Here is a 25438-nt window from a genome sequence, read left to right as displayed (position 1 = left end):
AATACCTCTAAAGGCAGAATTTAAATGAATACGATACCTCTAAGGCACAGTATTTAAATGAAGTGTTGGAAGTATGCATGCAAAAATTATGACGTGTATTGTCGCATTATGCTAGGTTATATAGCGCTGCCTTATTCACGTAACTACCGGTACTGGTACCGTTTCATATCAAGTGGAAATTGAGGTAAATGTCTACAAAGCTCTAGCCTTGACCTTATTACCCTACCCATTAACCTTAAATGTCTTGGCATTGAACTTAATTAAGGAAATAATGCATTTCCCATAGTAATTGTTATGCTAATACGCATAATTGAAAACTGTCATCGTTCATATTCACAATTTAGTGAACTTCATTTTCGCAGTTGGTGTTTTACTCCTGTTTCCGTTAGTATATTGCTGATTTAATAAAATATGCGTGAAATGCAAGGTTAGAAATACTGTACTTTTGTGCGTGTGCGATGTTGCTCTATTCTAAAGGAAAGCGGTCAATAACTTCATAGTTCATGCTACTGCCGGCTGTCGAAGTTTCAAACGCATGCGCTCAGTCAGTTTGGTTTTTCGCTTCCGGCTGGTAGGTCGGGTTACAGAGCTGCCAGTCAGCAGCCTTCCAAGATCAAGCTCCTCGTGTGGTTGGTTATCAACTGAAGTGCCCCTGTTACATACATAGGTAAGTAACAACAATGTATTACTTAACGCCATGACATCATTTTCTGCGATGAATATTGTTGCATATTAATATATGAAAGAGGTTATGTGCAAACTGAAGTGATAAGTTATTTTCAAGGTAAAAGCGGTTGTTGTTGCATAATACAGTTTATCATATTTCTGTTTTAGAAATTAATTGAATAATATAGAAATGCTTCTTAAAATGTGCGATTTTTATTATCATGTTGTATTTTAAAACGAATTGCGTTGGCGTAATTGGTTTAAATTAAAATAATTATTTATTTCATATAATGTAGTTATTAGAGTGGGTTTAAAATATAATTTTAAATTTATTTTAAGCGTATAATACTAATTTCATCAACTATTACTTGTGAAGTTAAATGGAAAAATTATGTATTTTTTTTTCTTTCCTTCTTTTGTGAAATGCGGCATAAAGTAGGCTTAACTGACAAAATCGATATACATCGTTAGGATTGTTCTTAGACAAGTATTTAAAATTCGTTAGCAACAATGCAATCTCGAGCTGTGAATCTCTCGAGATAAGTCGTTGTGCAATTTAAACAATTGACTGTAGCTATTCGTTACTTCCGGAGCTGAATTTGAAAATTCGGAATACATACATACGTGTTCTGTCCATGGACAGGTCTTTCACTGCAAACCCAGCATTCTCCAATCTTTCTTATTTTCTGCCTTCCTCTTAGTCTCTGCATATGATCCATATATCTTAATGTCGTCTATCATCTGATATCTTCTTCTGCCCCGAACTCTTGTCCCGTTCACCATTCCTTCCAATGCATCAATGAGTGCATCCTTTAATAGGCAGTTTCTTCTCAGCCAGTGACCCAACCAATTCCTAATTCGGAATAGACCTATAGAAATGAACGTTTACGAATTTCTTATGAAAATAAAAAACTGAAACTTTGTTTCGTTCAATGTTACAGATATATTTTTAAAGCCTCAATGATAAATACTGTGCATCTTCAGAGTAAGCTAATACGAACACACCAAGGCTATTTTTCAACATCTAATTATCAGAAAATTCAGTCCCTCCTTGCAGTCATTGTTTGGGACCCCTTAATTTATTCATAAATATTTACATAGCCAACAAGCCGCATATTTATTACATCATGCAGGTTCAGTTAGGCTAGGTTTTAGGTAAGCTTACCGCCGGTACGACGTATCGACCAACAACATCAACAGGAACGTATTTCCGAGGCCTGATCGATGCATCATGCATAATAAAATTACCTTTATACTTCCTCATAATGTTCTGTCTTTTCTGCAACGTGTTTATGTGTATTATAATCATTTCTATATTATTTTCAGTTTACTAAAATCAACAATTTAAAGGGGCATGAATGTTAAAAATATAGACGTAGACTTGGCTTTGGATCAGCCACGCGTAACAAAACTGTGTTCACGACAATCTAGTACTGATAGTATTCCAGTTTAATAACATGTTACAGGGTGAACCTGGAGGCAATTTTTGGACTTTAGATATTTGCAACGAAAAGTACAGGGACATCATTTTATTTTTACTTCAATTTTTATTGTACCTCAGTTTTCGAATGTACTTCACTCCCACCCCCTCTACTAGTAAACTTACAATCGTTCTCCACACAGAACCGAGGCCGCGTATGCAGTACTGAGTTAGCGAGTATAGTACATTCCAGAAATATGTTCGCGTTTTCCAGTGACGAAAGAGCTTTCAATATTGAATAATATTTTCGCACAGGTACTGTCGTCCGTTTGCCTACGTCGCATCCCGATTTGCCCCACCTGCTTCTGTTCGCCCCTCTGTAAAGTCTAGTAGCTGGGCTGTCTTAGCTCTTTTCTAAAAACATTAATTTCTGTTAGGAATTGGACGTCTACGTAATATTATACAACTGTTTAAAATAACTTAAATGAAAGGGCCTCGTTAAGTAATTAACTGTCACGTGATCCCCCCCCCCTTTCTACGACCCTGCGACATAACCACTTGGACGGACAGTAGATAGCATTTCTGAGTAATTTTATCTTTTCGGATCGGGCAGAAGTGAAGATTACATTTACAGTACGTAAAGTACTCTTTTATAGAGTAGGTACAGAATTATTTCAACATGAGTTACTAGTACGAAGGACGAAACTGGTAATTGGAATTAGGTACAATAGTCTATAGTGCAATAATATGCATAAAGAACTGAAGCCTGTATCGAAATGAACGGCCACTATTTTAAAAGTGTGTTTAAATATCCATATTATGATTATTTTTCAATTTAACTTCATTCTCTATATTGTACGCTAATGTGCTGTAAGAGTACAATATACACTGCATAATTAATACGTCCACATGGACAGCTCAATTCGTGAGTAAAAACACTAAGTGTTAATACAGTAGGGCTACTGTATTTTGGTTAAACAAAAACCTAATGAAAATTATCACACTAAAAATTGCGATATTTCCTAGTTTACATAAATGGATGAACTACTTTTCTTCCCTCCTATACCTAGTAAAGTTATTTGTATTTTACGTCAGTATCATGGAACTCCACTCTTGGAAAGGGGAGCAAGCGATGTTTCCGGTTCTAGACCTTTAATTCAAAGATATAGCCAGGTTAATATTAAAAATGTTAGTAAAAATAAAATGATGTCCCTGTAGAAATTGTAGTAGGCCTATTTATAGTAATTAATTTCTCCGAACTATAAAGATCTGGGAACATAATGGACCACTCATTCAATTTATTTCATAATTTCATGGAAGAACTAAAATTAAAAGATAAATCATCTGAACCATATTGTGTTATTTTAATTTTTACGAAAGTATTTTTTTTTCTTCCGGAGGACGCGTGGACAAGCACCTATGGACCCGCCATTTTCAGATAAATTATCTTAGATTAGCCCTAGGTATTGAATGTAAACAAAATTCGTCCAATAATTTAGGAGGAATTGCTGTAGGCCATACGGACAGACTGCATGCTCAAAAATAAAATTTTCGGTACAAGTGATGCTGAGAACCTATTTCCGCGAAAATCTCGAAATCGGTTTTTTTTTTTGCAGACTCTTGTGAGAAAGTAAACCAAAGAAGTTAAGAAATCTGACATTTTGAGGCTCTGCTAATAATAGCTACTGCGGGAATTATGAGCGCCCTGCCAAGCAGTGTTGTTCTGCAGCTGCGCTTGGACGCGGTTTCGATTCCCGCTTGGGCTGATTATCTGTTTTTTCCGAGGTTTTCGCATGCTGCAAGGCGAATGTCAGGCAATCTATGATGAATACTCGACCTCAGCTCGCCAAAAAGCATTTCATATCAGAAATTGTTAGAAATAAGTTATTTACGTATTTTCTAACGCGTATAGGCCCTAAAACAACAGATGTAAATCTAAATATAGTAACTGAGTATTGCTTCAAATATAAACGCTTCATATTGCTAGTTTAATATCAAAGACGGACATCTGTCGTCTCCATAGTTTTGATCTAGAGGCACTTTTTGTTTCACAGTGTTCTTTGTAGTATTTTAAAACAATTTATTTTTATAAATGTAGTGTTAGAGATGTATATAGTTTCATCATAACTGAAAAAAAGCGTAAAAAAATGTATAAGAATCCACATTATCTAAATTTCATCTGAAGGTCAGATGTCCGCCTTTGATATTAAGCTACTCATATATTAGTTTTTGTATTTCCAGTAACCGAATGAAAGGAATATATTTACTTACGCTATTTTATCTACGTTAGGAAATACGCACATAACTCATTTCCATTATATTACAAATAAGGAGGATGTCCGCTAAGAAGACGCCTGTACACCCGATGGTATTTTCTAAACTCCGAATGTTTTTTAATGTTATGTTTTATTTAACGACGCTCGCAACTGCAGAGATTATATCAGCGTCGCCGGATGTGCCGGAATTTTGTCCCGCAGGAGTTCTTTTACATGTCAGTAAATCTACTGACATGAGCCTGTCGCATTTAAGCACACTTAAATGCCATCGACCTGGCCCGGGATCGAACCCGCAACCTTGGACATAGAAGGCTAGCGCTATACCAACTCGCCAACCAGGTCGACCCGAATGTTCTGTAGTAGTTGATATAGCGTCGTTAAATAACCGACTTAAAAATGGACAGTGAAAGAACTGCTTCCAAGATAACCCGATTTGACTACATCGCCTCGGATGGGGTAGTCCTGCCTGAGGGCGCGCAGTGGACGTCGAAGCTGCCTCACATCTCAGCCGCGCGCACCGCTTCATTGCGACAGCGGCCTGGCCGTGTGGAAACGGCGTGTCCGCGAACTTATCGGTAATATTTTATCATATATAATCGACTCCATTGTTATTTGTACGACGATTTATTATCATGCATTGGAAAATATGTATGATTCGTTCTGTAACTTGCTCATAAATTTAATGACTTTATTTAATGCAATAGACACGTCGACGCTGAAATCTCTTGCGGTAAGTTACGTGCAATATGACTGTAGGCCTATATTACGATTTACACCAGTGATTTTCAACAGGGGAGCCGTGGCCCTCTGGCGATGATCAGAGTGGTTTGTGGGGGTAGGCGAGAACAAAATAATAATAATAATAATAATACTAATACTTACTTACTGGCTTTTAAGGAACCCGGAGGTTCATTGCCGCCCTCACATAAGCCCGCCATTGGTCCCTATCCTGAGCAAGATTAATCCATTCTCTATCATCATATCCCACCTCCCTTAAATCCATTTTAATATTATCTTCCTATCTACGTCTCGGCCTCCCTAAAGGTCTTTTTCCCTCCGGCCTCCCAACTAACACACTATATGAATTTCTGGATTCGCCCATATGTGCTACATGCGCTGCCCATCTCAAACGTCTGGATATAATAATAATAATAATAATAATAATAATAATAATAATAATAATAAAAATTTAATTATTCTCTAATATTATTAGGAAAAATTCTATTAAAGATCTTGGTGTATTACTCGACTCTAAATTATACTTTCACGATCATGTTCAATATATTTATAATCATTCAATAAGAATGCTTGGTTTAATAAGGTCTATAACTTATTGTTTTTCTACTCCAGAGTCTCTATTAATTCTATACTTTACTTTGGTTCGATCTAAACTTGAATATGCATCTGTAGCCTGGAATTCCATTACTTCAACCGATTCGGTTAAATTGGAAAATATTCAAAGAAAATTTATTTCCTTATGTGCTTTTCGATTTATACCCAATTCCTCTGACTTTAACTATGAGATTACCTGTAAATATTTTAACTGTTGTAGCCTTTATTCTAGACGTCAAAATCTTGATTATCAATTTTTTTGCAAAGTTATCAAGGGTGATATTGATTGTGAGTCTATCATAAACAATATCAGCCTTCGTATTCTTACGAAAGGTTTAAGATTTCAAAAAAATTTTTATAACTGAAATTCAAAATCACTTTCTCCAGTCTGTAGATGCATAAAATATGCCAATTTGCATGGGCACAATTTAGATCCTTTTAAGGTTTAGTTTCGTTTTGATTATTAGTATTTACTGTTTTTGTTCTCAATTTTATTTATATATGTTTTTGTTTATTTAAGATATTATTTATTTATTTTGCACCTTTGTATCTTCTGTTTGTGCATTGTGCTGAACTATAATTGGCCTTTGGCTGTTGTTCAGCACACAAATATTAATAATAAATAAATAATAATAATAATAATTATTATTATTATTATTATTATTATCATCATCATCTACTTTTTAAGTTCTGTGAAAATGTAAATATTCGACAATTTTTCGTTCCATAAAGACATAATAATTGGATTGTTTCCTATTCAAATTGATACCAAATTTCACATTACTATGTTCAAAACATACAGAGGTGAGCCTGCCTGGAGAGAAATAAAAAATAGGTTGCAGCCGCCAAATTACTCTTCAAGGAACGACCACTCATATAAATTGAGGGAAAGAAGGCAGAGGACGGACATTGGAAAGTTTTCTTTTCTCAATCGTACTATCAGGGACTGGAATGCTTTACCTGCAGACTTACTAAAGGCTTTACCAACAACCAAAAATGTATTTAAAAATAGGCTTAAGGACCTTACTACTAGACGGTAATTATACACAGTATTTAAAGGTTGTAAATGATATGTTGTTATTGAAGTGTTGTATCAGTGAAGAATTATGTTGTGTCAGTGAAGTGTGTTGTGTCAGTGAAGAAGTATGTCGTGTCAGTGAAGTGTGCTGTGTAAGTGAAACGTGTTCCTGTCAGTGAAGCTTTATAGTTTATAGTGGCAGTGCAAAGTATTTGAACAGTGAAATGTTTTTGAAGTGTTAGTGAAATCAGGATAGAATCAGTGAAATGTGTCGTAGTTCATTGCAGTGAGTGAGTTGACAGCGAAATGAGTGTAATTTGAAAGGTACTTGTGCAGATATGAACATATCATACTCGTGGGTTTTAGTTCGATCTTAGTTTTAAGATACAAATTAGATTTATTTCAAATGTTATTTTAAGTGATCGTTTCATTTAATTTAGTATATTCCCTGTTGTTGTTATTATTATTAATTATTATTAATTATTGTTAGTATTAATTATTAGTATTATTATTAATTGTATTTTAATTAATAAGTTTATTATTGTCATTATTGAGTGTAATTAGTTACCACTGCCACCGGGTATATACCCAGTGCAGTGTGAATAAATACATACATACATACATATATTCTACTCCGCATCTTAGGCCAGGGAGCCGCACTGATGTGAGGAAAAGCGGGCCCTCAACATTAAGAAAGTTTGAGAATCACTGATTTAGACTGGATACCTTCACAGTGAGAACTGAACAAACACTACGAGCACAGACGTAGCTTAATTGGATGAAACCATTAGCAGTGATACAAATAAACAAATTCATAATAATGAAATTAAACGTTCACCACCACCACCACCACGATTGTATGGGTGATTGTCCGAAGCTGATGCAATTAACCAATGACAAGACAAGTTATAATGACATTGAAATTGGCTGTTTACGTCTACTCCGTACACATCCTGGATAGAGTATAAAATAAAACGTATGGGCTATTCCATCTCAAATCGACCGAAATATAGAGAAAATTGACCTTGCAATTTTTAAATACAATGAAACTTTTTCTGTCCGTAGACAACTATGATACAATGCTTTGTGCAAAGTTTGAGGCATCAGAACTTCATAGGGTTTAAATTTAAAATATTTTAATTTATCGTATTTTCATAAAATTAGCAACTTTAAAGTGTTGTGACTCCGAAACCCTTTCAGCCAATGATCAAAATCGTGGTTTATTTTGATGCTGAAAAGTTAAAAGTTTATATTGACATGTAAACAGTTTTTCTTACTTTTTATGGAAATGGAGAAATTTAGATTTTTCATCATTAAGACGCCTTTGCCCACGAAAAAATATTTTTAAAATATATGGTTAGATTCCGTATTGAAAGTACAAATAAACGCATATTTTTTACTGGTACACCGTTGATAAGAAAGTATTGAAAATATCAAATAAAGAAAATAAATAGTACGCGCGTGAACTAACCAGCTGACTGTGAGGCGGGAGCTAGCCGAGACAAGCAAGGCCAAGAGACAAACACGTGATGTTTCGTCTAGTAGCGCATAGCTGTGCTAGCTTTAACACAAGTTTTCATAAACACAGGAGTAAAACGACGCCCAACGCTCGCTTATCTTCAGCTCTCGGCCAGTGCGAGCGGTACTGCGCCGTTCAAGTCCAGGCGTATGAAAATAATTTATTTAATACCCTCGAAACTTATTGCCGTGACACTAAGCAAACAATGCCGAATCCCTCTTAATAATGCAAGGTCTTTTCTCAATATATTTTTTACATTTTTACAAATGGGCAAAAAGCCTAAAAGTAAGTAAAATCAGATTATCCGTCTCTCTGTATACAATAAAAATAAGGATTACTTCTTATCATAACCTACCAAATGTCACTTCAAAATGAGCTCCCGTTCAATGTTCTGCAGTAAATGGTTCCAGAGTTCTGAGCGCTTAAAGAGGCTTGTTTTTATAAAATACGCTAAATCTGTCGCTCAACAATACGAAAACCGTTTGACTTTCGATAGTATATTTTTGAAAATGCACTGTCCTCAGCACCTTGCATAAATAGGGAAAAAATTAGGGTATCAAAATGCGAAGTTTTTTTACTGATCGATTTCATATGGAATAGCCCGTATGGAAGACAAGCACACATACAGTAGGTTGAACCCTGAAGATACAGTAAATGTTGTGTTCATTTAAAATCGTAATTCTAATGAAGTTGCGTGAAACTTACAGTATTCTCTAAATTCATTCATTCATTCATTCATTCATTGTTTTCTGCCGAAAGGCAGGTCTTTCGCTGCAAACCCAGCATCTCCAATCTTCCCTATTTTCCGCCTTCCTCTTTGTCTCCGCATACGATCCATTATCTTAATTTTGTTTATCATCTGATATCTTCTTCTGCCCTGAACTTTTTTTCCGTTCTTATTATGGTTAAGTAATTGGGGGTGTGGGGAAGGATATTAAAATGAGAAATCTTTGCAATACTGACACTAAATATTACTTTTTAACAATCAGAAGTACCACAGATTAATAGTTGAAGTCTTTAGCTGTGCTTCTTTTCGTCCGTGAGTGGTAACGTTCAGGGTGCTAGCGTTGAATGTCCTGCGCTACACAGAATGTTTACTCGCAGGCGCATGATCTACGTTGTTGAATGCCAGTAACTGTACAAGAAACAAAACCCTTTATGTAAATCAAGAGTAAATACCTACACAGCTATCTGCTACGTAAGTTATTTTATGACATAAGTGTAATCATAGACGAAAAAAAAAAAAGAGAACATAATGCAAAATTCGTTATCTTCATGAAAGATACCTCCGAATTGGACTTGAACTCTAATCCTAATAGTATTGAACAACGAGGTTAGATCCATTCATAGACGTGGTACAGTGGAACTCCACAAATAGACGCTCACTCTCGTATACACTTCACGATGCAAGGTAAGTCAACGCATCCTGTCCCGCGCTGCACTGGGCTAACCAGTTGAACCAGTGCAGCAGTGTGCAGAGATACTGGTACACGTTGGCAGCAAGGCAGGGAACAGAAATGTGTGCTTATGTTGAAGCAGAAGTTACAACTATTGGAACGGTTTAAAAGAGGTGAATCAATCAGAGCCATCCCTCAAGAATTTGACATTTCGATCAGAACAGTGCATGGGCTAAAACAAAATTCATCTAAATACGAGGAATTCTGTAGTGATTACAAGAAGCTTTGTTATTATCAGTTGATTGTAGGATGAAAACACAGCTTATTTGGTGTATTTCCTAAATTTAAGCAATAAGGATGATTTATGTTCTCTCTTGAAGGGTATACACCATTTTAAAATAATTTAATACACAAACACAACTATTACAAGAAATGCTCAATAAGTTTTTGTAGCTTTATTCTCTTCGACTCTAATCAACAATAACAACAATCCAGGTTGCCAGGCGACGATAGAAAAGAAAAGATGCGAAAACAAATGAATGTGGTGTATACACAATTGAATGCTCTTTCATATTCCAGTATAAAAATATAGGGGTGCCATTTGAAATTTCGAAGTGGGAGTGGCTAGGGGTGGGAGGTGAAATCTAAAATGCAATTAAGCCTTGTTTAAGACTTCCCCCTTGATATCTAAATTCACGTGGTTTTTTGGTTTAAATTGAATTCAATTAATTAACTAGTTATTTAGAGTGGAAAGTTTTGAAATGAAAGCCCCCTATGTAGATATATTTAGACAGTTTTTCCTCTAGAAGTTTGTTTTATGTTTCAGATGTATCACGTATATATTATACTTAATCACGTATTTGTTTTGTTATATATTTTGTATATACTACAATATATTATTTAAAATTATATACGTTAATTATTTATGTTTCGGTCCGCACGCCATAAAAACATTGTACAGCCCTTATGTTTACCAACGTCCGCAGTACTCCGTACAAAGACAGCGTTCGTACCTCGTCTCGCACACGAACCATTGCTGTGTCTATTGTGGAGTTCCACTGTGTTAGATCTATTCACATACGTGCTATTAGATCCATTCATATACGTGGTATTAGATCCAATTAGATCCATTCATATACGTGGTATTAGATCCACTTAGATCCATTCATATACGTGGTATTAGATCCAATTAGATCCATTCATATACGTGGTATTAGATCCAATTAGATCCATTCATATACGTGGTATTAGATCCAATTAGATCCATCATATACGTGGTATTAGGTCCATTCATATACGTGGTATTAGATCCATTCATATACGTGGTATTAGATCCATTCATATACGTGGTATTAGATCCATCCATATACGTGGTATTAGATCCATTCATATACGTGGTATTAGATCCATTCATATACGTGGTATTAGATCCAATTAGATCCATTCATATACGTGGTATTAGATCCATTCATATACGTGGTATTAGATCCATTCATATACGTGGTATTAGAACCAATTAGATCCATTCATATACGTGGTATTAGATCCATTCATATACGTGGTATTAGATCCATTCATATACGTGGTATTAGATCCATTCATATACGTGGTATTAGATCCATTCATATACGTGGTATTAGATCCAATTAGATCCATTCATATACGTGGTTTTTCTCACAAATATAGAGAATGTTTTAACGTTATTGATTGGTAACTCGGGAACTGACGTTCTGTTAATTTGTTTGTTTTTCTCATACGAGATGAAGTATTTTTTTTTTAGAAAATAAATAATACTTCTACATCGTCAGTTACCATTACGAAGATCGCACAGTCCATAGTATCCTCTAGGAAAGATGGCGCTATATTCCCATTTAACAACTAATTCTTAAATAATAAATTAATAAATAACCTGCCTTCAAATAGAGAATGATCTCGGGGCCTAGAAAAAAGAGATAATTTTAGAAATAAAAAACAAAACTTATAAAATAGTGAATTTTACATAGCATTTACACTGCGGAATAAACTATGAAAATATTTTAACAAAATACAACGTATTACCTAATCGGTACACAGAAATTAACTATTAAAATGTAAATTATATTGTAAAATATGCAATGGATTCTTAATTTAAGTAGAACTTGGTCAGTTTCAGAAGTTTGCATATTTTAAGGATTTAAGTAAATTTTGAAACCGAACCTCTAGCTCCAAATATTAACTCAATGGTTGTACAGTTAGATAGAGTGGACAGGTTCATACATATGCTTGTACTTTGCCTCCTCTTGATCTAGCCTGCTGCACTCTCCGTTCACAATGGACAGTTGGACCTGCTGTAGATATTCCTTTTCGCTTTATTATTTTCTGTAATTCATTACCCGTGCAATTTTACGGTTGTGTCATATTTATGAATAGTGTTGGTTTGTCTCTGTTTAACGTAGTCAGATGCCCCCAGTGTCATTGTTGTATACTGGAAAATATATTTCTTCGTCGTTAGTCCATCACATAAATTAACAGCGTCAGGAGATCAAATGGGGCGAGAGAACCTGGCTCGGGCGCCGCAAGTTCCGAGGCTGACGTGGCACGCGGCACTCGACCTGGACTTTTCTTGCTGAATGGATTTCAGCATCTTCCACTTCACTTGCAAACTGAATCTGGAGAAAATAACAAAATTGTCGGGTGAGAGAATAATAATGTACTGTAAACACGCGTTATTGTGCGGCGACCAACCTACTAGAGACCGGCAAATCAGACAAGACTCACGCCCGTACCTGCTTGCCGTCAGGCTTGGGTTCCAGTGACGCTACAAAGCAAGTTAACTTCTAAGATTGAACCCATTTTAAGATGAAACAGTACTAGTTTGAAACCTAAGTTCGTTGGCTATTTAGTCACTTCAAAAGATCTTTATCTTATGGTCCAACACGGCAGATAATTGAGGGCTTTGCCGGAAGAAAGGCGGATACACCTCTAAGCCCTTCTTCGGGAAAACGGTTTAAAATGTAGTGAATAATTATAGTAGCGAAATTTTGTTTTGATTGTACTGTACATACCTGCAGGACAGGGCTGCGTGCGTGTATAACATTTTATTCAGGTGCGTTTTAAAATCTTAGATTGCATGTATCTCAATTCGCCATATTGACGTATACACCCTTTTTTAGGCAAACCCCTCAATTCTTGATTAAAGAAACACAGTTTTACGATTTATTACGCTACAGAATTAATAAAATAATAAGACAGTATTATACATTTCATAGTCCTGCAAAGTGTATCTGACTCAACAAAATAGTAACATTTTGTAACTTGAGAAGAGGAGAGGTGGGGAGAGGAGAGGAGAGGAGAGGAGAGGAGAGGAGAGGAGAGGAGAGGAGAGGAGAGGAGAGGAGAGGAGAGGAGAGAGATTATAGAAAAGTATTTCATTTTAACTTTTTCCTTATCAACAATTAAAAGCCTTGTGAATACCTGTAAAATGTATAAAAGTTTTTCGTTCTTCAGAATATTGATTTGCTATTTAACTTCTGAGGGACAGATTTCTTTTTATTTATGAAGCTGAAAGTTTGAATGGTTTGCATTAAATTTATATTACTGCGATGAAAAAGAAAGTGCAAGTAATTTATAATAACTGTTGGCCTTTAATGGATATTATGTTGACGAGAAATAGTTTTCTTTATCTTTCTTAACGGTACGTTTCAGAAGACAACAAATTAAGTTTTCAGTAGTTTGTCTATATCTGTAGGCTTCTTGTCAGGTTTGAATGACTTGGTTCATATTCATCATGCATCTGAAAGCAGCACAGTCTGGCGCAGGTCGGCGGAACCCAACAGTCCTTTCGGGTCACTCTTAGGACTGTTTGGGAGTCACGTGCAACCACACTGCCTGCCTGCTTGAGAGGGAAGGTTGCAGGCGGGCGAACGATACGAAGCGTAAGCCCGCTCACGGACGTAAACAGTCATGGGCAAGCCTGATCGACATTTTGCCTGTGTCTGCAACCTACCGCTTTGCAGTACTTACACGCGTCGTCCAAGTATTGCTGTGGTGAGTTTTTTATTGTAATTCCATCTTCCACGCAACGCAAGTCCGACATGTGGGAACATTTCGAAGTTTCAGTTTACTCTTACTGCTTTTATTTATTTATCATCGGGTTTTACATCCTCCTGTGCCCATTTTCAGAATTATCTACCCTTCCTCCATTCTTCTCTATTCTCCCATGCCCCATTATTATTCTGTTTGGTTATTTAACGACGATGTATCACCTGCTATGTTATTTAACGTCGATGGAATTGATGATAGTGAGATGGTATTTGGCGATATGAAGCTGAGGATTCGCCTAACACTTGCCGTGCGGTTGGGGAAAACTTCGGAAATAACCCAATCAGGTAATCAGCCTAAGCGGGAATCGAAACCAAGGCGTTGGTGCATTGGTGGTTATTACCTGTTATAAATAAAAGTATTTTTTTTTTAATTTAGATTGAAATTTCTTTGTCAATAACGTTTGTGTTAATTTCTTCGCCATATGCTTTTAATTATAGTCATTATATTGGGTTATTTTACGACGCTTTATCAACATCTAGGTTATTTAGCGTCTGAATGATATGAAGGTGATAATGCCGGTGAAATGAGTCCGGGATCCAGCACCAAAAGTTACCCAGCATTTGCTCGTATTGGGTTGAGGGAAAACCCCGGAAAAAACCTCAACCAGGTAACTTGTCCCGACCGGGATTCGAACCCGGGCCACCTGGTTTCGCAGCCAGACGCGCTGACCGTTACTCCACAGGTGTGGACTTGTAATTATAGTCGCGACGCTGTTATTCCCGGCGTGACTCCTCCCCTTTGCTTACGTCTTAGGAAGTGAAGGCTCTATAAAGACTAGGTAGGTAGTATCATTCGCCATTTTTGTTCTTTCGTTGCCGAGCTACCAGACGAGGGATCTATTTGCCACACCGTTAAATATTATCATGTCGTAGCTCCTATGATAATAAATCAAACGCACTGTAATTCAGCAAATAATTGAGCGGCAAATAACGTCCTCGTGTGCTTTCTGCGAACGCCAACGAAAGAGCCAAAATGGCGGGCGATTATATTAAGTATTTATCCAGCCTTAGGAAATGCTTAACATCTTCATCAGCGAATCACAAGACGCACACGTTTAAATGTAGCCGACCTGCAACGTGATTGGCTGCCGGAAATTAGAGCGATGGGATTATACGTAGAAAAAAAATATATATTAATGGGATAAGACGTTAAAAACTAGGCCTGTGTGTGGAAACTGTCAATACACTGTAAAGTGGGGTAAATTTGATCACAAAATTAAAAAAGAAAAAATGAACTGTATGATATCAGTTCTATTTGTGACTTAAATAATAAAAAAAATAGTTAATAAATTTATAAAAAATAATGAACTTTAAAAGCATGATCAGTGCTTCTGATGGTTTAAATATTTTTAGCGGTCAAGTTTACCCCACTTTACGGTATGCAAAGTGTTCACTAAAAAATCACCCTCCCTCCCCGAGCAAAAACTGAAATGACGCCCTTGCAGCACAGTATGTCTACGAGGTACAGAGCTGCAGGTTCGTGATATTGCCGTCAGATGTCACGATATCAGCCGTTAGTGCGCGTTATTTGTGTGTTAACATAGGAAAGTAAATAAATTTCATTGTGCTTGTCAAGTTCTCGTTTAGTGCAACATTGTTTCAAAATAAGCTTCATAGAAATTTGTAACTGTCATTATAGTCAATAATAATTTATCTGTTTGGACAAAGAAATTTGTTTGTCACTCTGTAGTAAGTAGGCCTACTCGTGAAATTCACACAAGATATCTTGATTAAATTTTACAAACTTCATTTCTCTAATGGACTTCAGACATAGACGGTTTCTCTCGTTTGTCCATAGAGAGAAAAGCAGGAAAATTTCTGATTTTCTACAATGCCTGACCGGACGCAGAAAAGCAGGACATGCCCGGCTAAATCGCTTGCACCGACTGTACATAGGCTACAATCATTGTCGCAGTGTAATAATAATAATAATAATAATAATAATGATAATTTATTTAATCTGGCAGAGCTAAGGCCAGTAGGCCTTCTCTTCCGCCCAGCCAGACTCTAATTCTAATTGAATACAATTGCTTACACAGTTATTACATTAATTAATATCTAGACCATAAAACAACATGAAAGTAAATAATGAAAGTTGGATAAGTAATGTTAGTGTGACAATAATAAACATTGGTAAGAAATAGTGATGATGATAATAATAATAATAATAATAATAATAATAATGATGATGAGATAATTTAAATATTTATTCTGTGATATATATATAACCATTAAACATTGAGAAACCTGAAAGAGCTATTATTGTTAACAAGAATTGTTAGAAAAATATTTCGTTAGTCTATTCTTAAATTGGTTTGATGCCTGACAGTCCCTGACATTACTCGGTAGGGAATTCCAAAGCCGAGGAACAGCCACAGTGAAAGAAGATGAATATGAGGATGTTCGGTGGGAGGGAATGGATAATATTGAGGAGTGTTGTGATCGTGTGTCTAGGTTATGATGGGTGCATAAATTTTGAAAACGAGACGCAAGATTGACAGGAGTGGAGAAATGCAATATGTGAAAGAGAAGGGAAAAACAGTGGATTTTCCTACGATCTTCTAGACGGAGCCAGGACAACATTTCGAGGGATGGTGTTACGTGATCAGCCCGGCGAATATTGCAGGCGAAACGGACGCACATATTATGAACACGTTGCAGTCTCTGCGCCGAAGTAACGCTTAGGTCAGTAAGCAGAATATCACAGTAATCGAAGTGGGGCATCACGAGTGTTTGCACTAACATTTTTTTTTTTTTCATGGAAAAGGGTAGAAAATTCTTCAATCGCCTAAACGAGTGGACTAATGAGAATACTTTTTTGCAGGTTTCTGCAACTTGAATGTTCCAATTTAAACTTTTATCCATGTAAATACCTAAATTCTTTACTGATTCACTGAACGGAATTTCTGTACTGGGTATAGGGTGTGCTGTGCAAATTCTGCCGAATCACCACGCGTGCTATCTGTAGCTCAGCGTTACGTCTTCGTCTTCTGTTTCTGTCCTTCGCAATAATTCTGCAGACTCACTTGACGTCGCTTTATCTGTCCTGGATGTGAGACGAGAGGACTATTTGCTTACAGTGTGTAAGCATGCAGTTCAGTTGCCAGTTGTAAAAAAAAAAGTAGTTAGATAAGCAGTGTTCGAATTGAAGGGGATGAGAAACCTGGAAAGTTCCCCCCTTCTGGATTTTCTTTTCACGACTTCTGCATTCCTGTGTTCATTCCCGACAAGCGGGAAAAATTGTCTTTCCTTATACTGTATTTCAATATTGTTTGTACCATATCTATCTGAATAGAGATATGTCGTATACAGCGTTCCATCATACGTCACAAAACCTTGCTTAATAGCAGTGGCGGCTCGTGATAAAATATTATGTGTGTTCACAATTTTGTGTTCCAAAATCGAAGAGAATTTGAAATCGTACGTTTTTAGCCTATGAAATGTCATGATTCCAATGTTTCACTGTCGAAAAAACCGTATATAAATTCAAAACAACATATAATATTAATAATAATAACACAATTTACAAAAGCGTGTGTTCAGTAATATGTTTTGATTCACAACACACTGGTTCACTGTAGCCTATACCAGTACTGTAATCCCATTCGCATAGATTGATTACTATAAATACATGCCAGTAAATATTATTCTTAAATAATATACACCACCATACATATATTTAAATTCATACCACCATCACATTCAGCCAGCACGTCTTTGAAAGCCAAACTATGCTATATGCCGACACTGAAGTATAGTAATTCACAAACTACACTCTCGTAACAGCACTGTACACACATCCACATAAAGTAAACGTTCCGACAGTGAGATGCTGACACCTGCAGGCTAGAATACAGACTTATTAAATTTCCTCCTCGAGATATAGCACGTAAACAATAGGCATCGATGCACCTGACATCTGTAGGATAGATTCACTGTTCACTTAACGCTTTGTGCTCTTGACGAGTCATAAGCGGCCAGCGAAAGACAATTTTCTCCCGCGCATGCGTGAAATTTCTGTAACCTTCTTGAAAAGAGCACGGTTTGTACGTGAACGCATGTTGCCAAGTTTACATAAGAAGTTTATGCAAGATTATGCGGGAAATTTAAAATACTCGATCCTGATATTATACATCCCCACTACGCCAATACGGTATTAAATAATAAAACTAGTGCATTAATGGAAACAAGGTGTTCACGTGCTCTTATTGACGCACCGCCACTGCTTAATAGTTATGTCTGGCAACTCTGTATGTGAAGGATTGTTTCAGGTTGACTCCGTTTTCTAGAAGATAATCACGTAAGCGCCTTGGCAGTTCGGCAACTGTTCCAACACGACGGCGTGTCTCGTACTCAAGTGGCGTTTAATTATTTCTGGGCTTGGAAACAGCATCTTGTTATTTACATTTCACTTATCGAGGTCAAGGAGGTCCCTGTCAACTGTCTCCACATTGCGATAGGACAACGTCAATTATTGTGTAATGTAATTCATACCTTCACCGTTTGTATTAGAAGAATCGAGTTATATTTCTGACAACAGAAAAAAATCTGAAAGAGAAAGCTGCAATACTGCAGGTAGAACAAAATTCCCTGCCACGAAGAATGCGTTTTACACGTTCAGTAACAATTCAGTGCCTTATCGTTTTACCATTACACTTCGCTTTGTAGATTTTTTCCAGCTGTCATTTACAAGGACTACGGAAGTATTATTTTAGTATCATCCAAATTTAATTTTTTGCATTGCACACAAATTACATTCAGTAATTCAGAAATCTGGCTTCATTGAATGGTCTACGTATTTACCTCTGCAGAAATTTCCAGGACATCTATCTCTTTGTACATATCCATGGCAACTGAAATCGCAATTTTATTCAGATGGCAGAAAAAAAGTTCAAATTTGTTGTACAGTGACAATTGTCCAAATCTGACATGATCCGCATGTCATTAGTGAATCTGATGTTAACAGGTGGGCTATCCTGCCTCAGACGTGAAGAAGGAATCGTTCTAGTAAGAGAACAGTATTTGTATGCAGTAAGTGGAGTTTGCGTTATCGAGTAGCAGTGGCGCCAACTTACATGGGCCCACGAGACTCGAACCCACCCAATAATTTGTCGTGTTATCATTATTAATTATGAGATTTATTTATTTTAACTTACACGTCAAATGTTCGTACCCACCAAATGTTTTACAAAAGTTGACGCCACTGTCGACTAGGATATGCCATCTCGTGAATGCGACGTAATGTATCAGACCATCAGACTTTACAGAGAACTCTATTTTAAGGGTTGTATTCATAGACGACACTTTGGACCAAAGTTGACTTTGGAAAATACAAAGTCACCATTTTCCTATTCATAGTCGACACTTTGACGAAAGTAAACTTCGACCGTGACTTTACTTCGAAGTCGCCGAAAATCTAGACTTTGACTTTCGTTCGCGGATATAAGGAAAATGGCTGATATTTGGGAAATTGTTATATTTGCCGAGAAGATTGATAACATCCAGGAAATTATTGAAGCTCCTCAAGTTTCTCGGCGTATTATTAGACATGTGCAAAACTCTATTGAATTTGATAGAGATAATGAATTCAAATCAAGATACAGATTTGAAAAATGGACCGTATTAAATAATATCTACGATTCAATATGCACTGATGAATAATAGAATAATAAAAAGGATTACCTGTTCCATTAATAATAGTCTTATTTCACTTCGATATTGCTCTATGGGTATAAGGATGAATGGTTTACTATTGATTTTGTATATTTAATTGTATTCTTTATACGTCTTCACCAGTTCTAGTAGCATGTCTCTCATAATGTCATTGGTGGCATCTTCTTATCTTTCACATCTTCACAATTTTATTATTTTTACATTGAAATAATTATATGATGCTGCAACAAACGCTTAATGTCTGCCGATGTTCAATTGTTTCACTGACATGAGACTCAAAAGATGGCTTTTATTGTGGCAATGCCTACTCTACTTCAGCTGTTCATTAATTTAATTCGTTTAGAAGGCCATGATTGTGATTGCCAACATTAGAACAAGATCGTCAAATCTCGACTTACCGAAGTCAAAGTCAAATTCTCAGAAGTATTGTCTATGAACAGGACTTTTAACAAAGTTAAACTTTACTACGAAAGTCGACTTTGGGAAGTCTTCATCCAAAGTCTCGTTTATGTATACGGCCCTAAGACGAAGATGTGCTGTGAAAGGAAATACAGTAGCTTGTTCCGTGCATTCCATCTCTGAGGCCGATAATGCTAATTGCAAGAATTATCGCGAGGTGTTGCTACATACGATGGCGGCTCGTTCCTGCAAGTCAGCTTGCTCCTTCATCCTCGGCAAGCGGAGACTGGCCTTGCTCTGTCTGATTTAGGAGCAAGAAATGAACTACGCAAAGGGTTTAATTTAATTGTTCAATCAATTGATTCATACGTCACGCCAAACTCGAATCCCCGCTGTTGACGTGTGACGTAATGAGCAGATTAGATTGCATCTGTTTTTTTTTCTGCTTATAGAAAAAGTTCGTAAAACAAAAGCGGGTCGAACGCGCATTTAAATGAAACCCAGATGAGCACAACAAGTAGTGTGGGGTGCTTATGGCACAATGTCCCCTTATCTACTCGAAAATCATCCTATAAAATTGTATGATAAGAACTTTCTTGTGTTAAATACTGTATTATTAACGTACCTTGTTAACATGTTTCGACATATTTTCGGTCATCTTCGGAACTGATCGTTGTTGGTCTTGGCGCCTCTTGTTTCCTGTGAGGGTGCGTTCGTAGTGTAGAGTCAAAGAGTGTATGTGTTTTGAAATTCAGTTGTGTGTTGAGAATGTCGTTGGGGTGTGTTTTCGTGTGTCTGTATATTTCATATTGTTCTAGTGTCTTGAGTTTCTGGCTTTTTGATTGGATGTGCAGTATTTCCATGTCTGTGTTGATGTCTTTGTAGGTGTGGTTGGCATTTGTGATGTGTTCTGCATATGTGGAGGTGTTTTGTAATTTTGTTATGGCTGTGATGTGTTCTTTGTAACGTGTTTGAAATGATCTGCCTGTCTGTCCTATGTAGAAGTTGTTGCAGGTGTTACATTTGAGTTTGTATACGCCTGTGTGGTTGTATTTGTTTGTTTGTGTGTTGAGATGTTTTTGTAGAGTGTTATTTGTTCTGTATGCGATGTTGTAGTTCAATTTCTTGAATGAGGTTGCAATTTTATGTGTGTTTTTGTTTTCATATGTTAGTTAGTTAGTTAGTCAACAAGGTACGTTAATAATATTTAACACAAGAAAGTTCTTATCATACATATTCCGAAGTGATACAGTGTTAAAAGTTGTGTAATCAAGATGTATATAAAATTGTATAAGACGTGTTGCTAACAAGTGTGCTGTCTGTCTCAGCACTCGTTGAACCCGTGTTGTTAGTGATATAGTAAAAGCGTACAAAATTCAGCGGGTGTCTCCCGAACATTTTGAGGTAGGGAAGTTGAGGTCTGCAAAGGCAGATTAAGTCGATTTCGCTGTAAATATCTGGGTTAGCATTGTAGAGTACAAACCATCTCATTGGGCCATATCTCATTCTGAACGCCTACATGCACTCGTGTACTTGCTGTTCTTGCCAGAGTTGTTGCTGGACGCACTCTTTGCTGTCCATGAGAGGAAGTGGCTGCACCGCCTCACTTCTGTGTAATGTCCGCAACCATCTGGATGATACATTTCCTGGTCGGTGGATTGGAAGGGAAGGCACTGTTTATCCTGCGAGGTCACCCGACATGATTATTTCCTATTAAGATTGATACCTGAAATCACTTGCTGTAAGAAGTCAGTATACACGGGCATGGAATTAGTTGTCAGGGTTGTAGCCGTCTGTGATGTGATTAAAAACACGTCAGGGATGTTTGAAAGGGTGCGGCAGAATTCGTACGTCGATGTCCTGCTTGTATTGAGGTTGGTCACCATCATTTGAGCAACTGATGTGAGGAACAAAATGGTACGTTGTTAACGTAGGTTTGTAAGTGATATGAACAGAATTTTAAAAAGTAACAATTGTATAATATAAATAAGAAAACGGTAATCGATAGCGATAGACATGTTTAAGCTCATATCTCCTTAATCTGGCTTCTCAGACCCCAAGTTCTCTGTCTTAAAATGTTCTGTTCAGCATCCCCTATATCTCTTATGTAATTTTTGCACGCTTTTACTGAATTACCCTGTATTAGGCTCGACGTGTGCAGTATTTTTATTGTTAAATGCGAGGTCCGGCTTCCTACCCCGGTCAAGCCTGGGATTTTTCATTGAAAACTACCTAGTGATGCTTGTGGCGGACCGGGTTTTTCTCGGAGTTCTCCTTATTCTTGTGTTAGGCCTTTACATCACGACACCGATCCTCCCTACTTCTTACCTCGCGAGAATACCCAATTCCTCTCTGTCAAGACCGCTAAACTTGAACTATACAACAGCGTTCAAAGGAAGCGTTCAGATCATCTGTTTCCACGCAACCAATACTTCTTCCTGCACTCCTCTACTTGAACCTCACCGCTGAAAATTCTCCTTTCTGTCAACACGACTATCTTGTGTCTGGAGCTGTTCTATGTTTTCCTTATTTATTTCTGATCAGTTGATCATTTTCTGTACTCCTTCCTATTCACTGCTGGTAGCAAAGCATTTTCTTTTTGGTATCCACTTGATTTCTGCACACAAGACCTACATATTTACATTTTCATTGAGGAGAACTTTTAGGGTCGATTTCTAAAACGAGGTCTAGACCACGGCCATGGCTATAAACCGCGTTTGGATTTATAAAACGAGGTCTTTTTCATTTTTCTGAGCCATGGCTCGAAACCATGGTCTGAAGCAGAGACCACGGCTGGGGCAGGTTTAAAACCACGGTTTCATGTATACAAGATGGAGGCAGTAGATCAGCTGGATGATTATCAAGTGAACATTTATCTCTACGGGCATTAAATCTCCGGATTAGAGTGATGGGAGACAGGAATAATCCTTTGTAACTAAATAACGACGATAATTTCAGGCGAATATTTCGATTTTCGAAGGAATCAACGCAAAATTTAGCAAGAATGCTAAATAATAATAATCTGCAACGAAATGCAAGAGGCTGCGGGTTGTCAATTTGTTGACACCTTCTTGTTGCTTTGAGGGAAGTAGGATATAATATTTTATATTAATTATACCTTCATGTCTATAAGACGATATAACTTAATTCTTAGTCTTTACAGTGGTTTTGGACATTTTATTTAATACTCGAAATTGATGTGAGCCTATAAGAATATGAAGCAAACGTGATTTTGTCTTCTTATTTTAAGTTTTATGCTACTGAGGCTTTCCCCATAGTAAGTCTAGTATAGGCCTATGTGAAAATATGTAGAACTACACTACATTTTCGTTTCATATGAAATTTTAATCCAGCTAATATTTAGGTTATTAATTCCTTAGAATCGGGTTTTCAGGTAGTTAATGTTGGTAGTAGTTATGAAGAAATGATAAACTGCAACATGAACGCTCGATTTGTGCTAATTATTTGGGCAATATCATTCTGGTATCTAAAAATCCGTTTCCTATTAAATACTAAGTAATGCTAGTATTTTAAACGCACATATATTCTGTAAATTAGTAAATATAACAATACCTTAGCTGGGAACAAAAGAATGTGACTTACTGCAATTGAATAAAATTATTAATCCGATGTTCATTTATTTCTAATATCGACTGTTTACAACAATAAAAATCGATTCTAAGCTGCGTTGCCATATATAAAACCCACAAACCTCGGGTTCTTCTCAAGCTGCGTCTCGACTTCGTTTTAGAAATCGCATAAGGATTCAGACCTCGATCGCGGTTTAAAAGCCGAGGTTTGGAACCAGGATTTCTTCCGTGTTTTAGAAATCGACCCTTAGGGTTTCGAACCGTATGTAGTCGCAACGCTGTAGTCCTGGATAACTTCTAGTGCATTGCTGCCAGAGTCCGTTTTATAATGTTAACAAATTACAAATTGACAACTTACAAGTCACAAGTGAAAGATTACAAATGCTTGTTACACAGTGCAGCCTTATTAATTTGTAGTTTGAGGAGCTTTACAAAATCGGGTAAAGAAACTAATAATGGGAGTTTTCATTATGCATTGTTATCAGGGACAGCTACGAAAAATCTCAAAGGAACACAGCTACACCTGGAGTCTTCTGATGTGAATGGGCTTAAATAATCTATACTAGAATAAAATACGAACATGTCCATTGACATTATTCTCAAACTCCAGCTCGAGTAATTTTTCATCTAGTCTCTTCCTGTAAAATGATGTTATCCTTCAGTAGTTCTAAATTATACTTTGGTTGATTTATTAAATTTGTTTTATTATTGTAATATTATCCTCCCATCTACGTCTCTTTAATGTTAGGATTCCATAAATACATTTAATAAATATGTATTTGTTTCCCTTAGGCATAATTTCTTGGACTCACAAACTTTACACAATTAAAGACAATTGTAGAAAATGTGCTAGCTTTACAAGTAAAATTTGCACGTTTGTAAAATCATTCAAGTGGTGCAGCAGCAGTTGCGGAATTCCCTAATTATCAAACGCCATTCTTCGCACCGCTCAGCGTGACTTTCAGGAAGGCTTGCGCTATCTGTGCTGTAATCTTGAGTTTCCAGATTGTTACGTAATGTAAACATACGCGTATGATTGTGTGACGTATTTAATGTGGATGGGGTTGGTCTAAGGAAAAATGGCGTGGCCTACTGAAAATCTGGACATTCGGAAAGTGTGGGTTGGAATTTAGGCAGTGTGCCCAACTCCAGAAACAAGAAATCCGCTACGGATCTGCCAAAATTCCGCTACATTCCGCTATGGTTATGAATCTGGAGCAATCAGAAATATGTCAAAGGATAATAAGAATAGGTTTTATTGCGTTTCCTGACGTAATTTATATTGTTTGAAATTCAAAGCTGTGAATTATATTAATTTTATTTCATATTTATTCAGAAATGCTTAAACTTTAAGAAACACGTATTTTTTAAACAAATATTAGTTGGGCCTAGTGATATTATTTTATTGAAACATATTTATTTTATAAAGGCAAGTCTGAAAGCAAGTTGCTGTGCTTATTCTTCTTTCTGTAATAACTAATGACATAACTATACATTTTAATTCAGCTCTGTTATAATTTTTTTAAGTGGAAATATATGTAGGATTAATAAGCATATTCTAATGTATTTATTTACTTACACACACTAGAATACACAATGCATGATGAATTTGACAGAGTTGGATGATGAATGCTGAGAAGGTGACACAAATGAAGGGTACACGGGAAAAACGATCAAGGTCCATAAAAAATCGAAATTGAGTTAATAATGCTATCTTATAGTGGAAAGGAATTACTATCATGTGGTCTAGCTAGTAATAAGAAATCATCGTTCTTGACATTCCACTACGTCAATTTCTATTAAATAAACACATAACAAAGTATTAAGTGCTTAAACTTTAAAATTCGTTTTTCTCAAAACTTAATAAATGGACCTTGATCGTTATTCCCGTGTACCCTTCAAATGTAACGCGCTATTTACCTTCCATGCTGTGATGATCTCAGTCATAAATATAATATTCAAGATTGGGATGCCATTGGACTTATGTTTGGTGCACGAGGAACAATTCCCAAAATTACATTGGAGATCCTCAGAAAATTAAAGGTTCCGGAAAAGACTCTTCAGAC

General features: G+C 36.5%; 1 protein-coding gene across 2 annotated transcripts in view; it reads left to right on the top strand.

Moving 5' to 3' along the window:
* Window positions 1-505: 505 nt before the first annotated feature.
* The window catches only part of LOC138711254 (putative sodium-dependent multivitamin transporter), a 76939-nt gene continuing 52006 nt past the window's right edge, over window positions 506-25438 (top strand). For both annotated transcript variants that reach the window (XR_011335368.1, XM_069842674.1), the window contains exon 1: window positions 506-667. The gene's annotated coding sequence lies outside the window, so the exon portion shown is untranslated. The remainder of the gene's footprint in view (window positions 668-25438) is intronic.

Source organism: Periplaneta americana, chromosome 12, assembly GCF_040183065.1.
Source record: "Periplaneta americana isolate PAMFEO1 chromosome 12, P.americana_PAMFEO1_priV1, whole genome shotgun sequence".
Classification (NCBI taxonomy): Eukaryota; Metazoa; Arthropoda; class Insecta; order Blattodea; family Blattidae; genus Periplaneta; species Periplaneta americana.
The sequence above is the reverse complement of the archived record's forward strand: the minus strand, read 5'-3'. Positions and strand labels throughout refer to the sequence as shown.